This window comes from Neofelis nebulosa, chromosome 6, assembly GCF_028018385.1.
Source record: "Neofelis nebulosa isolate mNeoNeb1 chromosome 6, mNeoNeb1.pri, whole genome shotgun sequence".
NCBI lineage: Eukaryota > Metazoa > Chordata > Mammalia > Carnivora > Felidae > Neofelis > Neofelis nebulosa.
The window spans coordinates 141905336-141920675 of NC_080787.1; positions in this window are offsets into that span (position 1 = coordinate 141905336).

A 15340-nucleotide genomic window follows, 5' to 3' on the forward strand; every position below is an offset into this window, starting at 1 on the left:
AGTTGACCGTATGTGTGGGGATTTATTTCTGGATTCTTGATTCTGTTCCACTGGTCTGTGTACCTGCTTTCACACCATACCATAAGTGTTCTGATTACTATAGCTTAGTAATATAGTTTGAGACAAGGAAGTGTGATGCCTCCAGCTTTGTTGTTATTTCTTAAGATAGCCAACACAATCTTGTGGTTCTATACAAATTTTAAGACTGCTTGCTATTTCTGTGAAAAATGTCATTGGAATTTTGAAAAGGAGTGCATTGAATCTATAGATGGCTTTGAGTAGTATTGCTTTTTAAATAATATTAATTCTTCTCATACAGGAACACAGATATCTTTCCTTTTTTGTTTGCCTTCATTTTTTTTCATTGACGCCTTATAGTTTCCAATGTATAAATCTTTCATTTGTTTGGTTAAATTTATTCCTAAGTATTTTTTTTTTGATGCAATTGTTAAGTGAAATTTTTTCTTTTTTTTTTTTTTAGTGTATAGGTTACATACCTGAGTTTTGAATGTTGGTTTTTTATCCTGCAAATTTACTGAATTTATGTATAAATAGTAAAAGCAAATGTAATAGAGACATAATAGTACAATGACAGAATATAAAGTGGAGTTTTAGGTTTTTATATTTGAAAATGAAATAAAATTGAAATAGTAACCTTTGGTTTAAATTTGCATTCTTTTGATTAATAATTGGGTTGAATATTTTTATTGGATTATTGTTAATCACGTATTCAAAAGTTTGGTATTCCATTCTTTTTTAAATTGCATTTTTGGGACCACTATGCTTTGGTCTCCATGCTCCTATCCTCTTTACTATTTTTGTTGTAGATTCTACCCCTATATATGTACATTCAACCAATACATTGTCATTGTTATTCTCAAAAGAAATTAAAGATTAAGAAACTGTTTCATGTTTACCCCTGACCTCATCACTGCATTCTTCAGTGCTTGTTTTTATGGGATGTTATTCTTTTTAAAAACTTGATTTCATATTGTTGTGAAATTTACTGGTGACAAATTCACAGCCATTTTTGTGTCTGAGAAAATTTATTTTGCCTTCATTCCTGAGTGATTATCTTGCTGATGAGAGAATTTAGGTTGACACTTTTATTCAGATCTTCACAAATTTTATTTCAGTTTTTTCTTACATGCAGAATTTCTGATGGAATGATTACTATCATTTTTCATTTTTATTCTTTCCTATGGAAGTTTCTCTTTGTGTTACTTTTAAGATCTTCACTTTTTCACTGGTTTTCAGAAATTACATTATATTAGTGCCTTGTTCAGGTTTTCTGTCTTTGTGTCCCCCTTGCTGCTTGTAAACCTCCATCGATAGATTCACGGTTTATACACATTTTGGTTTTTTTTTTTTTTTTTTTTTTTTTTATTTTTGGGACAGAGAGAGACAGAGCATGAACGGGGGAGGGGCAGAGAGAGAGGGAGACACAGAATCGGAAACAGGCTCCAGGCTCCGAGCCATCAGCCCAGAGCCTGACGCGGGGCTCGAACTCACGGACCGCGAGATCGTGACCTGGCTGAAGTCGGACGCTTAACCGACTGCGCCACCCAGGCGCCCCGATTTATACACATTTTGGAGGAATTGCAGCCATTATTTCTTCAGACATACTTTCTGTTCTCCCCTTTCTCCTTCATTTCTAAAACTCCAAACATATGTGTGTTAAACCATTTGATGTTGAATCATAGGAGAGCAAGACTATGTTTCTTTTCCCCCTTATCATCTTTCCAAAATTGAGCTTTATTTCTATTGCCATATCTTCAAGTTCACTACATTTTTTAAAAACCATTTCTAATCTATTTTTCTCAGCCATTGAATTTCTCATTACATTTCATTTTTATCTTCTGTTTAATTAGCATTTTATTTTCCATTGGCTTATTTACCATGTATGTTTTCTTTTCAATATTTGAACATACTTAAAATACCTGTTTTAACATTTTTGTTTATGAATCCCATACTCTCTATCATTTCTGGATTATTATAAATTTCTTGGTTTCCTGAACATTGTTACATTTCCTTGCTTCTTGGTCAGTTTAGTGAATTTTGAATGGATGCTACATATTACAGTTTCTATGTCTACACTATTTTAGAAAGGATTTTATTGTTTTCTCTAAAGAGTATTAGTTTTTATTCCACTAGTCAGTTAAATTACTTCTACTTTTTCCATTTTGAGATTGTTTTAAAAATATTTACTAGTGTGGATCTAGAATAGCCTTTATTCTATAGGTGGTTCTACCCACTACTGAGATGTAGCCCTTCTGTGTCTCTACTGCATGCCAAAAGTGAATGTTGAAGACTTTTCTTCTAGCTGCTAGGGCTGAAAAATAATTCCCCACCCTACTTAAGATTTGGAAACCATTCAGCTCACATTTCTGGAAGTCGCCTGACCTCCTGGAGTTTCACCCAATTCATGCACATCTTAGTAGACATTAAACATGCAAGAGACCTTTATATAAATTTTATTCTGTATCGCTCTTCCTCTCTGGACCTCCATCTTTCAATTTCCAGCAGCTGTGGACTTCCTGAATGCCATTGTATCTCTCCTCAACTCAGTGAGTCCACCATATTCCAGCTGTCATCCTCTTCCCTGCTCTGTAGTCTTGAGTGGGATTTCAGACCAAAAATGGGAAATTTTAAGATTCATCTCATTTGTTTCTCCTCTTTTAGATATCATAGTCCTTTGCTGTCTCTTGTCCAGTGTTTGAAAATAGTTATTTCATAAGTTTTGTCCGTTTTTCCAGGTGTCTAAGGTATTAAGGTAAACCTATCTCTGTTGGTTCATCAAGGTCAATAAAAGATTCTGAAAGTGTGTTTCTTTTCAGAAAGCATGTTTCCAAAAATATCGTATATTCTGAAGTCAACTTTGGGTTATGTTTTCAAAGTTGGGATACAAATATATCCATATCCGCCTATTCACTACCTAGATAACAATATTTGGAAGACAAAATTTTAAAGGATTTAGTTTTATAATTTCTATTCTAATTGCTTTGGTGTTCAATTTGTTTTTAAGATTTGGCTCAGTTTTCTCTTTTGTAAAAAGAGTTTCATATTTATTTCTATTTTCTACATAGAGTTAATAGTTTCATAAAGGAAATTATTGCCTTGGGCTCATGAAAGCGGTGTATTATACCAGTTAACTGAGTGTGAATCATTATTGATTGAGTGGAATCTGATACTTTCACTTACTAATTTTGGAAAAGTAGGTAAGTTGCTTAAACTCTCTATGCTTCATGTTGCTCGTCTGTAAAATGAGGATAATAAAAGTACTTACTTCATAGTGTTTTTAATTATTCACTTAAATAATATACAGGCTGCAGTTGGCATAGTGTTTTATAGTCAGCAGGGATATCCTGATGCACAATCTCAGATATCATTCACTTTGAATGCTATTTTTTATCATTTAATTAATGTTAGTATTTATTATTTTTATTATTTGTTCTTATTAGCATTATTTTGGGGGCTATGCCTCTGTACAAAATAAAAACCTATTTTAAATTTGACTTCAGACCGTATCAGATATTTACTTACCTCTGCAAATTGTTCATTTCATTCTTTCAATTTACTTTTAACATTAAAAGATTTTTTGTCCTAAAAACTGTCTTTATTTCATCATCTAAGTTTTATTATTTTCAAAAAAAATGGCAATTTTATCACAGGTTTTTGTTCATCTTTTGCAATATATTATGCTCCTGTAAAGTTATATTGTAATTCAAATGTTTGAAGCTAACCATTGAAAGCTTACAAGTAAATAAAATTGTAAAGTGATTATTTAGACAATCAAGTAAAATTTTTCCATAACTTAAACTGATGCCCACTTAGCATTTTTCTATGTTTCTCCCTGATTGATATTAACAGCTGCTGCAGAGAAAAAGACTGATTACTTACAAGGGAAGGGCAATTAAATGTATAACAAATTTATCAACCATAACACTGGAAGCAGAGCATGACATAATACATGAGAAAAATATCAAACTATAACTGTAAGGCCAATGAGAAGGAATGTCACAAAAAGAGTGTGACCAGTTGTCTCAAATGTTGGTTTAAGTTACAATTGATCATTGCATCTGACAATGTAGAGTCATGGATAACCTTGACGAGCAATTTTGATTGAGTGATTAGAAAAAAAAATATTGTTTGCTTATTTTAAAATAAAATTTAAAAAGAGATATGAGACATAAATATATGAAACTTTCTTATAGTGTTTTACACTAAGAAGTGAAGGAATGTGGACTTTAGCTACAATGGAAAGTGGCGTAAGGAAAGTGTGTGTGTGTGTGTGTGTGTGTGTGTGTGCGTGTGTGTGTGTTTTCCTGATGAGAGAAATAAGGGCATATCTGTATCTTACGCTGATCTAGTAAAGAGAGAAAAATTGATACAGGATGGTCAAAAAAATAAAATGGAAAAATGTCCATGATGTTGTTTGGGTAAAGCCGTTGATACTAGATTGTGGAAATGTTCCTCCTGTTACTTCACATTTCTCAGTGCAGTAGGAAGAAAGATCACTGTCTGTGTATGAGGACGGTGGAAGAGGTGTTGAGTTTGATGGGAGAAAAGGAAGTATGGAAAAGTTCTCTCTTAGGCTGGAAGAATGAATGGCCCAAGAAATAAAGAGGGCTCAAGGAGGACAGCATAAAGTCTCACTGGAGGTTAGTAATAATGAATTCAAAGTGAATTCATTCATACCAGGCAGTGTAGCGGGGTGTTTTCTTCCACCATATTCCACTATGTGGAGCCGGTCACAGACATTCAGCTGTGCAGGGCATATAAAGAGAGGGCTTCAGTGAAAGATGCATTTTTACTAATTAAGAGCAAAAAGTGAGTAAAGCGGGTTGAGGATGCATGAAAGGGAGTGATTATAATCATTGGCTATGGCATATAAGCTAAGAAAGAAGAGCAAATATTAGACGTGTGAGGGGTAGTGAAAATGAGGTAGGGTCAGTGTATTGAAGATAATGGTGAGCTTGTTGCAGTCCTATAAATAGGTCACACATAGTTATAATGACAAGGTCAAGGGACGACCACAGGAGTGAATGACTAAGGTGAAATGGAGGTCATGATCACTGGAGAAGACAGAGGACTGAAGGTTAAGAGTATTGGAAGGAATCAGAAAAGTAGATATTGGAGTCATTTTAAGAACTGTGACAATGGTTATTCTGGAAAGAGTGACAGTGATCCAAGAGTTAAACATCTTCGGGGAGTAGTGAGGTGGTAGATGGTGCAGTCTGATGACACAAAGTTTATTGTGTTCATAGAAGCGAAAGGAAAAATGGACAGTAGAGGCAATGAGTAGCAAAAAGGACATTGACCTCAGCTCCAGATTCCATATTCAGGTGTGAGGTACAGGGCAACTTGAGAAAGAAAACAGCTACCTCTTGAGATTAACATGAAGACTGAATGTTCATTTAAACACACACACCCACATACACATACATACACAGACACATCTCGCCATGTCCTTGGCCGCAAAAAGTCTCAGGGAATTCCAACAAACTCAGAGTATAGTAGCCATGCTTTCTGACTACTATAAATAAAATAAAATTTTATTTATATGCAATAAAACTGGGGAATAATACAATCAAAGTTACCTCAAATTTCCCATATACTTAGAAACCAGAAATCACATCTTCAACTGACGGTTAGAAAACAAATTGTTATAATTATGTAAAAAATAGACCCGAAGTAAATCAAATCATCATATATAAAAGCAAGTGATATGGAGCAAAAAAATTATACTTAGAAGAAAATACCTGCCTATAAATATACATACTAAAATAGAAGAAAGAATAACGTTGCTTTCTAAAAATGTTAAGTGTCCTGTACGGCTCTTTATACAGCTTACAGAAATCTCACATTATTGATATTCAGCCCATTTTATTAAAAAGACTAAAGCTCAGGGGCGCCTGGGTGGCTCAGTCCGTTAAGCGTTTGACTTCAGCTCAGGTCATGATCTCGCGGTCCGTGAGTTCGAGCCCCACGTCGGGCTCTGTGCTGACCGCTCAGAGCCTGGAGCCTGTTTCAGATTCTGTGTCTCCCTCTCTCTCTGACCCTCCCCCGTTCATGCTCTGTCTCTCTCTGTCTCAAAAATAAATAAAACGTTTAAAAAAAAAAAAAGACTAAAGCTCAGAAACTTAGTAACTCAGTTGAAAATCTACCTAGAGCAAAAGACTAGACTTGATTTTATTCATATCTTATAATTTGCCACTCTTACTGCTCAGGAATGATGTAGCCTGTGCTGAATTGAGTTACTAATACTTCTTTCCACCAAACTACCATTCTGCTTTTCCTCTGAGAATGACATGATCTTGACCCTAAAATCCAGGCTGAGGATGGGTCTCGGCCCCAGTATTCAGACATCGATTCTGATTTTTTTTTTTTTTAACATTTATTTATTATTGAGAGACAGAGAGACACAGAGCATGAGCAGGGGAGGAGTAGAGAGAGGGGGAGACACAGAATCTGAAGTAGGCTCCAGGCTCTGAGCTATCAGCACACAGCCCCGAGCAGGGCTCAAACTCACAAGCTACGAGATCATGACCTGAGCCGGAGTTGGTTGTTTAACCGACTGAGCCACCCAGGCGCTCCATAGACATCGATTCTAACAGCTTATGAATATATGTGTACACACATTAGATTCGAGTGGAGCTCTCTACCCTCTTCTCCCTGCCCCTATTCTGTGATAGGAAATGGATGGACTCCAATCTCATTGAAACAAACTTTGGCTTGTTTAACATCGAAAAGACTATATAATGCCTGAAAGTTCTTCTGAGAAAGCAAGTCAGAACTTTGTGTCTGATCGGTCTGAGTTGTCACTGCCTGAGAGTTAAAATTTCTTGGTCTCCTGTTGACTAGAATATTACAAAACTGGGATGAATTTTCCACTTCCTTATCTAAAGCACACTGTCGACGCTCCCTACTTGCCTTGTTCTCTACAGAGCGCTGTGGATTTTATGATGTATTTTGTTTTCAGAGAAACAATATTTTCATGGTTTGAAATCATTACTTAGTAAGGAAAAGCCTGATGCTTGTTCCAGTAAATGGTAAATGCATTTGGCTCAGAAAACTCAATTTTCTCTTTTCTTATTTTTCTTTCTCCACAAAACTTTAACTGTAATTAGGAAGTGTGTTTCTTCCCAACCCTTCTATTTTTCTCTTGTAGTTGAACCCAATGCACAAGAAGTAAAGGCAACACAAACAAAAAACTTTAAATTAAAAAAAAGGCAAGTTTAGAATATGCTCCTCAAAAATTTAGAGGCTGTAGGGATGCCTGGGTGGCACAGTTGGTTGACCTTCTGACTCTTGATTTTGGTAGCTCACGATCCCAGAGTTGTGAGATGAAGCCCTATATCGGGCTCTAAGCTGAACGTGAAGCCTGCTTAGGAGTCTCTCTCTCTCTCTCTCTCTCTCTCTCTCTCTCTCTCTTCCTCTGTCCCTCTCCCCCACTCACTCATGCTCTCTCTCTCTCTAAAAAAAAAGAAGTTAGAAGCTACAAAATGGAGCTATTCTCCTCCTAGATGTATTTTAATTGGTGTTAGCATTTAGACAATATCAGGTAAAAACCATTAATCTGTATTATTACGTACTGTTTAGGTAGCATAAAACCATGACTTACTTTGTGGAAAACTTGCACTTTTGGAACTACACATGTTTACAATGAAGTGACTAAACCAAAATTAGCGAAGGCCAAGAATTTCTTCGTGTCAATACTGAATATAAAATTTAGCAACCTGAATCGTCATATTTCAAAAATTTCCAATTCCCAAATATTTGGAATATTTAAGCCCAAGTGAATTTCCCTGCTGTATCTATCTCAAGAAGTGTGTTACTAACATACCTTTTCTGTTTACTTTAATATATATTTTTTCATTGCTCATTTATAAAAACTTTCACAAGTGATGGGGCACTTGGGTGGCTCAGTTGGTTAAGCATCCAACTCTTGGTCTTGGCTCAGGTCATGATCTCACGGTTCGTAGGGTCGAGCCCTGAGTCTGGATCTGCGCTGACAGTGAGGTGCCTGCTTGGGATTCTTTCTCTCCCTCAATCTCTGACCTTCCCTGTGCTTGCTTGCTTGCTCTCTCTCAAAATAAATAAACTTAAAAAACAAAACTTCTGGGATGCCTGTCTGTGATCACAAAATAATAAGGCAACATATTAGAGCTGGCTTCTAATTCTCATCCCAATTCTCATCCTCCACTGTAGGATTACAGTAAGCTTTCTGAAAGTCAGTTTATTCATATGTAATATAGACCACTCCTTGGCCCTTCCCAAGAATTATTAAGAAAACCAAATGAAGTGAGATTGGTGAAAACAACATTTTAGAACACTGCTTCCAAATATGTGACCTCAGACCATTTGCATGAGAATCCCTTAAACTACTTATTAAAAAAAGTTTTCTATCAAGATAGAAAAGAAGCAGTTTTCCTTAGATGTATTTCTCCCTATCCTGCTTTTGTAAAAAGTATTGCTTTGTTAAAAACCATTTTCTTTTTGTCCTCAATATGTGAAGTGGGAGATCCAGGCAGCTTTATTCCAAGTAGCACCGATGGTTACCTCATTGTCCTTGGTGTATTTGAAAGGCATTCAGTATTGAGGTGGGACTGAAGGAGTTTCTAAAGTCAGTGCATTATCAGCATAGCATTCAACCTTACAGCTTCTCACATGAGTAGGAAGACCCATCCATCACTGAAGTCTGCTCCAGGCCTTAATGCAGCATGGGAAAATAAGCATTTGATATGACTGTTCTAGGACCACTGCGTCTAGCTGTGATGCAACATCCACACAAAAACAGCAGATTGCGTTAAGCCTGCATGCACTGTGGTTACTTATAGAGAAGAGAGACGTAAGGCTCACATTTATTGTCACAAAGGGAATACCTCTACTGCCCCTGGGAAGATTCCATCTGTACCTTGTGTAACGGGACTTAATACCAAAGACTATATTTCGGGTGAAAACCCTCAGCTAACACCAAAAACCCTCTGCTGGCCAGCAGAAGATCTGACACTTCTTCGGACCAGTGTGCCAACGATAAAGACACGAGTCCTGGAAACAGATGGTCTGTGTCTGAATCCTGCTATCTCAGCTATGAGCTATGAAATCTTGGATAACGCAATTCGTTTCTTTGGGCTTAGATTTTCTAAACTGTAAATGGGTATGAGAAGTATGTGAATCTCATGGACTGATTGTGACAATCAAATGAATTAATACATAAAGCACCCAAAAGCTTGCGTGGCACATAGTTAATGCAAAAAGAAAATCAGCATATCGAGGATTAAATCAATAATTAAATGCACTGGAATCCAGTAGATGTGAAAGGCCAGGCTTAATGTTGCAGGAAACACAGAAACCCTCTGCATGTTGAAAAAAAAAGATAGACTAAATTATGAAGGAATATGAAAATATCTACGTAGATATTTTATCAAGAAGAGCTGAGAATTAGAAAGAAGAATTTAAACAAGTCAAATGCAACAAATACAATTAGAAAAATAGGAAATATTGATTTCAAAAGTGAGTTTATTTGATTGCTTGCCAAAACATCCTGTGAATTCCAATATAATGTAGCTTTTCATCTAGCAAATACCGCAAAATACAGACTATAACAATTATCTATAAACATAAATGTGTGTATAATTAAATGCATATATGACCTACTTTTCACATAAAGATATGTTTTAATATTTTTAGATAAAGAATAATTATGAGTTACTATTTTATAACGTTGGATATGATAACCATTTTTAGTATAAATTATGATAGGTGCCCCACACTTATTACTGGGCTTTACATTTTTTCAGGATCTGAGAAGTCATTATTTATATATTCATAACAAGATTTTAACATAACTATTTTCTGAGTGTACGTTCTGATTCTGAAACTTGTGAAAGTAAGGATTTGACATTCTATGATTTGAATTCTTATTATTTATGACCCTCTGTCAAGCCATTATCTGTTTGCTTGTTCTGCCCTTCAGTGGAGATAAAATTATCAGTCTTTTCTCTGGGTCTGTCTGCATTTCATCTGCATTTATGTATGCCTTGAATGGTTCATTACACAGACCTGAATTGGTTTCCTGAATATGCCAGCAAGTACAAAAGAGAAAGGTTCTATTGTGCTCTCTTGATCTTTTCGAAGCTTTTCTTTTCTTTATTCCACCCCCCCTTCTTTTAATTTTTTTTTTTTTTGGCAGAGGATATAAAATTGTAAGAAAACCCTACAAAATAACTGTACTTTTGAGATAAAAACGATGGTGGATTTGAAAATTCTTGGATAAATTCTGGAATGTATTTGCCTGGGATTAGCTATAGAAACTGCTTAAAAAAAATTTTTTTAATGTTTATTTATTTTTTGAGAGAGAGAGACAGTGTGTGAGTGGGGGAGGAGCAGAGAGAGAGGGAGACACAAAATCCCAAGCAGGCTCCAGGCTCCGAGCTGTCAGCCCAGAGCCCGATGTGGGGCTCGAACTCACAAACTGTGAGATCGTGACCTGAGCTGAAGTCAGACGCTTAACTGACTGAGCCACCCAGGCACCCCGAAACTGCTTTAGCTTAGATTTAGAAATATTTAGAAAGAAAAAAAAATAACAGAAATTCATCAAAGTGGAAATCTTCTTGTAATCCACTAGTTCAAATTTATATCTAAAAGAGCAAAATGAGTCCCATTTTAATTTCTTTCTCAAAATAGCTAAAAGGAATTTTTAGCAACTTGAATTCTGTGATTAATTCATCTTCTATTTGAAAGCCAATTGCTCTTTCATTGCTATTCCACATTGAAAAAAAAAAGTCTAAGAAAAAACCATTTTTGTTTATTTTGACATTATAGAACCTCTAGAGCTATCTTAAATAAAACATCAAGGGCAGTATTTATCAAAAGACTAATAGGTAAACATGTTTTCTAAACTTAAATAATAAATGAAAATACATAATATTAATTATTAATTTTATTTGAACTTGAAAATTAGTCTTATAATTGCTATAGGTCTATGTTGCTACTTGATCAGTACTTTGTAAATAATTAATTGCATCATTCATATATCAGCAGTATACCAAAAAAGTACAATCTCTTCCATAATTTTGAAGTAGTCTCTGTAAGTACTAATACAACAACTGCATATTCACAATTTCTTAAAACTTTGCCTCCCTTATTTCAAAACCACCATTGGCTAGTTTTATGTCTTTCACCATGAGTACAAGGTAATAATGCTGTTATAAATGGCAGTGTCATGGCTCTTTGGAACCTGTTGATATTGAAACAGCATAGATGCTGTTGTCTCTGCAGTTCCCTAAAACCATCTATTTAATGCTAGCTACATTATTACTCGAGACACTGCCTCCTATACATGAAGCTCATGAATGCTAGCTTCCAATGACTCTCTCAAAGGCTGATACTCCGATGTTGATGGTTCAAAATGAAGTCTTAACTGGTGTGGAGAAAAATGTAAGTGAAAATTCATTGTCTGGTCGTGGCAAATTTGCCACTCAGAATTTTACAGCATAAACCTAGAACGAAACATCTTCTAATCCTATCTTGCCTTGAATTTTCTGGGTTTTATTTGTTTGTTTGTTTTTTCTATTGATGGAATATAATCTCTTTATCAGTTACCCTTACTTCTGTCTTCCATGTGACACCACCAGCTAAGAGGATAGACAAGGGATCCATGGGCAAAACAAGAAGACCAGTCCCATTTGCGCATGAAATACCCGCTTCTCCTTAGGTGTTGCTTTAAGGCTGACCTGGGAGAACGCGGCACCACTATGCTAGTCAGAGAGCTAAGAAAGGATTTATTAGAAAGGCTGCTAGTATTGTGGAGCAAAACTAACAAAGTAACTGGAATTCTATTTAAATTTACAAGAGCTCCAGAGTGTCGTCTGATAGAAAACCAACCTACAGAAAAATCAAAAGAATGTTTTGGCAACCATAGCTAACCATAAAATAAAAAGTCATGTGCTGTTCCAATAATAAATACTGTAAGTTCTATGATAATTAATTTAACCAGGAAAATAGTAATACTATCTTTTTTTTTTTAAAGTTTATTTATTTATTTTGAGAGAGCAAAAGACAGCGCGAGCAGGGGAAGGGCAGAGAGAGTAGGAGAGAGAAACCCAAGCAGAGCCTGACAGGGAGCTTGAACTCACAAACCCATGAGATCAGGACCTGAGCTGAAATCGGGCCACCCAGGCACCCCGGTAATACTATCTCAATAAAACTTTTAATAAAGATTTTAGAAAATAACGATGATATGAAATTCCATTTTTTTAAGTAATGCCTACACACATCGTGGGGCTCAAACTCACAATCCCTAGATCAAGAGTCACATGCTCTGCCAACTGAGCCAGCCAGGCATTCCAAAATTCCATTTTTTGAACAAGACGTACTGCTTATAAAGGTACCAATTATTCTCAAACTAATCTTTAATCTGCAATTCCATAATCTGTAAATCAAATCCCAGTTGGTTTTTTGAGGGATTCCAGAAACCTATAATAAAATGCAAATTGGAAGAATCACGGTCCACAATTAGCCAAGTAACATTTAACAAATGGAGATAGGGATGGCTTACCTTAGTAAATATTGCAACATTCTAGAAAGTCAGAGTAATGTAAGGGGAAATATAGTATCACACTACACCCACATAGAAGAAAACTAGACCAATATGAACACGTAAGTATGTACAAACACCCAATCCTACAATATATAAGATTGTATCACAGATTAATTGGAAAGTTCAGGTTGTATAATTGGGAAACTGGTTCAACTTTATGTAAAAAAGTCAAATGACCTCAAGAGAAAGATGGACTCAGCATAGATGAAAAGATTAAATGTGAAAAAAAAAATTAAATGTTAAGCACAAGAAAAACTTAAGAGACTGTCTTTAGCTCTTAGGCATGGCACAGGACTTCTTAAACAAACAGAGAAGTCACAAAAGAGAAGGTCAAAGACTGATGAATTTGAGGACACAACATTAAAGAGTTTCAGTGAATGAAGAATGCTATGGATAATGTTAATGGAGAGAAGACAGACTGGAAGAAGAGGATGGCAATGTCTAGAACCCATGAAGAATTATTATCCAGATAGAGAATAGACTCCAGTGAATCACCAAGAAACTGCAATATCAGTAGAGCGGGGGGCGGGGGGCAACTTAAGGAAGAGAAAACATCAAAGGGTATAAACCTATAAAGACGTGCTCAAACTCCTTTGAAATCAGAGATGCAAATTAAAGCAATGCAGAGCTACCATTTTACATCTATTTGTGGATAATGAAACTGTGATAACTTCTCCAATTAAATGTTCAGAGTTCAGCTTCCACATTATTCTTTTGTATTGTCATTTTTCTTACTCCTTTGTCATAGTAAGCACAATTACATTCATTATGACTAGGATTTTAACACCTTCTGTGAATTAGTACTTATCATTTGTCCCTTCCTCTCCCATAACTTAAAGATAGAACTTTCTCATGAAATTGGTAAAAGTGACTAACAGCCAAGTAAGCCCTCCAGTGGATAACTGGGCTAGAGATGCCCTCGGAGAATGCCCCAATTGTCACCCCTCTTTTCCCTTGTGTTTCATGCACATTGATACCTTTAGACTTTCTCCTGAATAATTATTTCACCAGACTATTTTTAGCTTCATCACAAGAGAATCAAGCAATTCTGCTCAGTTCTTGGAGTGTCAATGAATTTAATAAGTCTGTTTGATACGTTTAATCTGTTTGCTTTTAGTGACCTATGGGTGACAATATTACTGATTTGCGAAATCTCCAATTAACAAAAATAAATTGTAAGCAAGGCATGCCTAGGAAGTAGGAGGAACAATCAGATATTTATTTAATTTTTTTTCCTCAGAGGAAATGAGTGATCATGTTATAAATCTCTTAATATGAGGCAGTTTTAATAATGCAAAACTATTAATGTCAACTATGATAAATGTTGATGCCTTTATTTAAACTTGATTTTAAAAGTGATTGTGAGACACTTTCTTTCTTTACATGGCTAAGAAAGGAGCAATTATTGAAAGGGAATGAATTTGAATTAAATCCCCCTGAAGAAAACAATAAACAGTTAAACAGCTGAAAATTATGAGGCTCGTTTATTTCCCGGTGAGCCAAAGAAATTAGATAGCTCTTTCTTTCGATTGCCTATAGGATGTAACAAATCATGAAATGATTACGTGCTTGGAAAAGCATACACTTCTTTTTTTTTTTCACACTCTATTTGGGAAATTCACTTTTTAAAATTTTTTTGGTCAAATTTTCAGTTACGTTAGACAAAAGCCATTTCTTTTTTAAAAAAATTTTTTTTTCAACGTTTTTTATTTATTTTTGGGACAGAGAGAGACAGAGCATGAACGGGGGAGGGGCAGAGAGAGAGGGAGACACAGAATCGGAAACAGGCTCCAGGCTCCGAGCCAACAGCCCAGAGCCTGACGCGGGGCTCGAACTCACGGACCGCGAGATCGTAACCTGGCTGAAGTCGGACGCTTAACCGACTGCGCCACCCAGGCGCCCCGACAAAAGCCATTTCTAACTGTGAGTGGAGAAGACTCTCCAGCTACACTTACTGTGCACAAACACTATTTCTAATGGATAGACGTTGTTCAGTTAGGAACAGTAATGACAAGAAGTAATGAATGAGGCGTCCACCTGAAAAGACAGCAAATACTAAAGAATGCTGACAATCGTGAACAATTTCCTTTATAATACAATGGCCACCATTTCCTTTACAGCCCTTGAATAAATGTATTAGGAAGTAAACTCTGTTTCTGTTTTCTTTTCCCTATGAGAAGATTCTCTCTGTAGGTGTTTTGAGAACAGATGAACAGCAGAGAAATAAACATGAATTCTTTCAAGATTCACCACATACGCTTCTTCCTTTTTTTTATCTTCTACTCTTTTTCTGTCTTTCCTCTCTTTACGTTTTTAATATAATTCCATCTTCTTTTTTTTTTTTGATGTGTATTTATTTATTTTGAAGGCAGGGAGGAAGGGGCAGAGAGAGAGAGGGAGAGGGAGAGAGAGTCCCAAGCAGGCTCCGTGGAATGAGTGCAGAGCCTAACGCGAGACTCGGTCCTTCAAACTGGGGGTTCGTGACCTGAGCAGAAATCAAGAGCTGAACGCTTAACTGACTGAGCCACCTCGGCACCTGTCTCTCTTCTTATCCATCTTGGCATATCAATTATACTTCTCTGTATTTTTTTTTTTTTTTGGTAGTTGCCCAAGTCTGCAGCAGCTAATACGAGTCTATTTCAAAAACCACTACACCAATTCACAGCTCCTGCTAGTAGGTATGACAGCATTCCCAGTCCCACTCTCCTATCCCTTGACACAGGGCTGCCATTCATT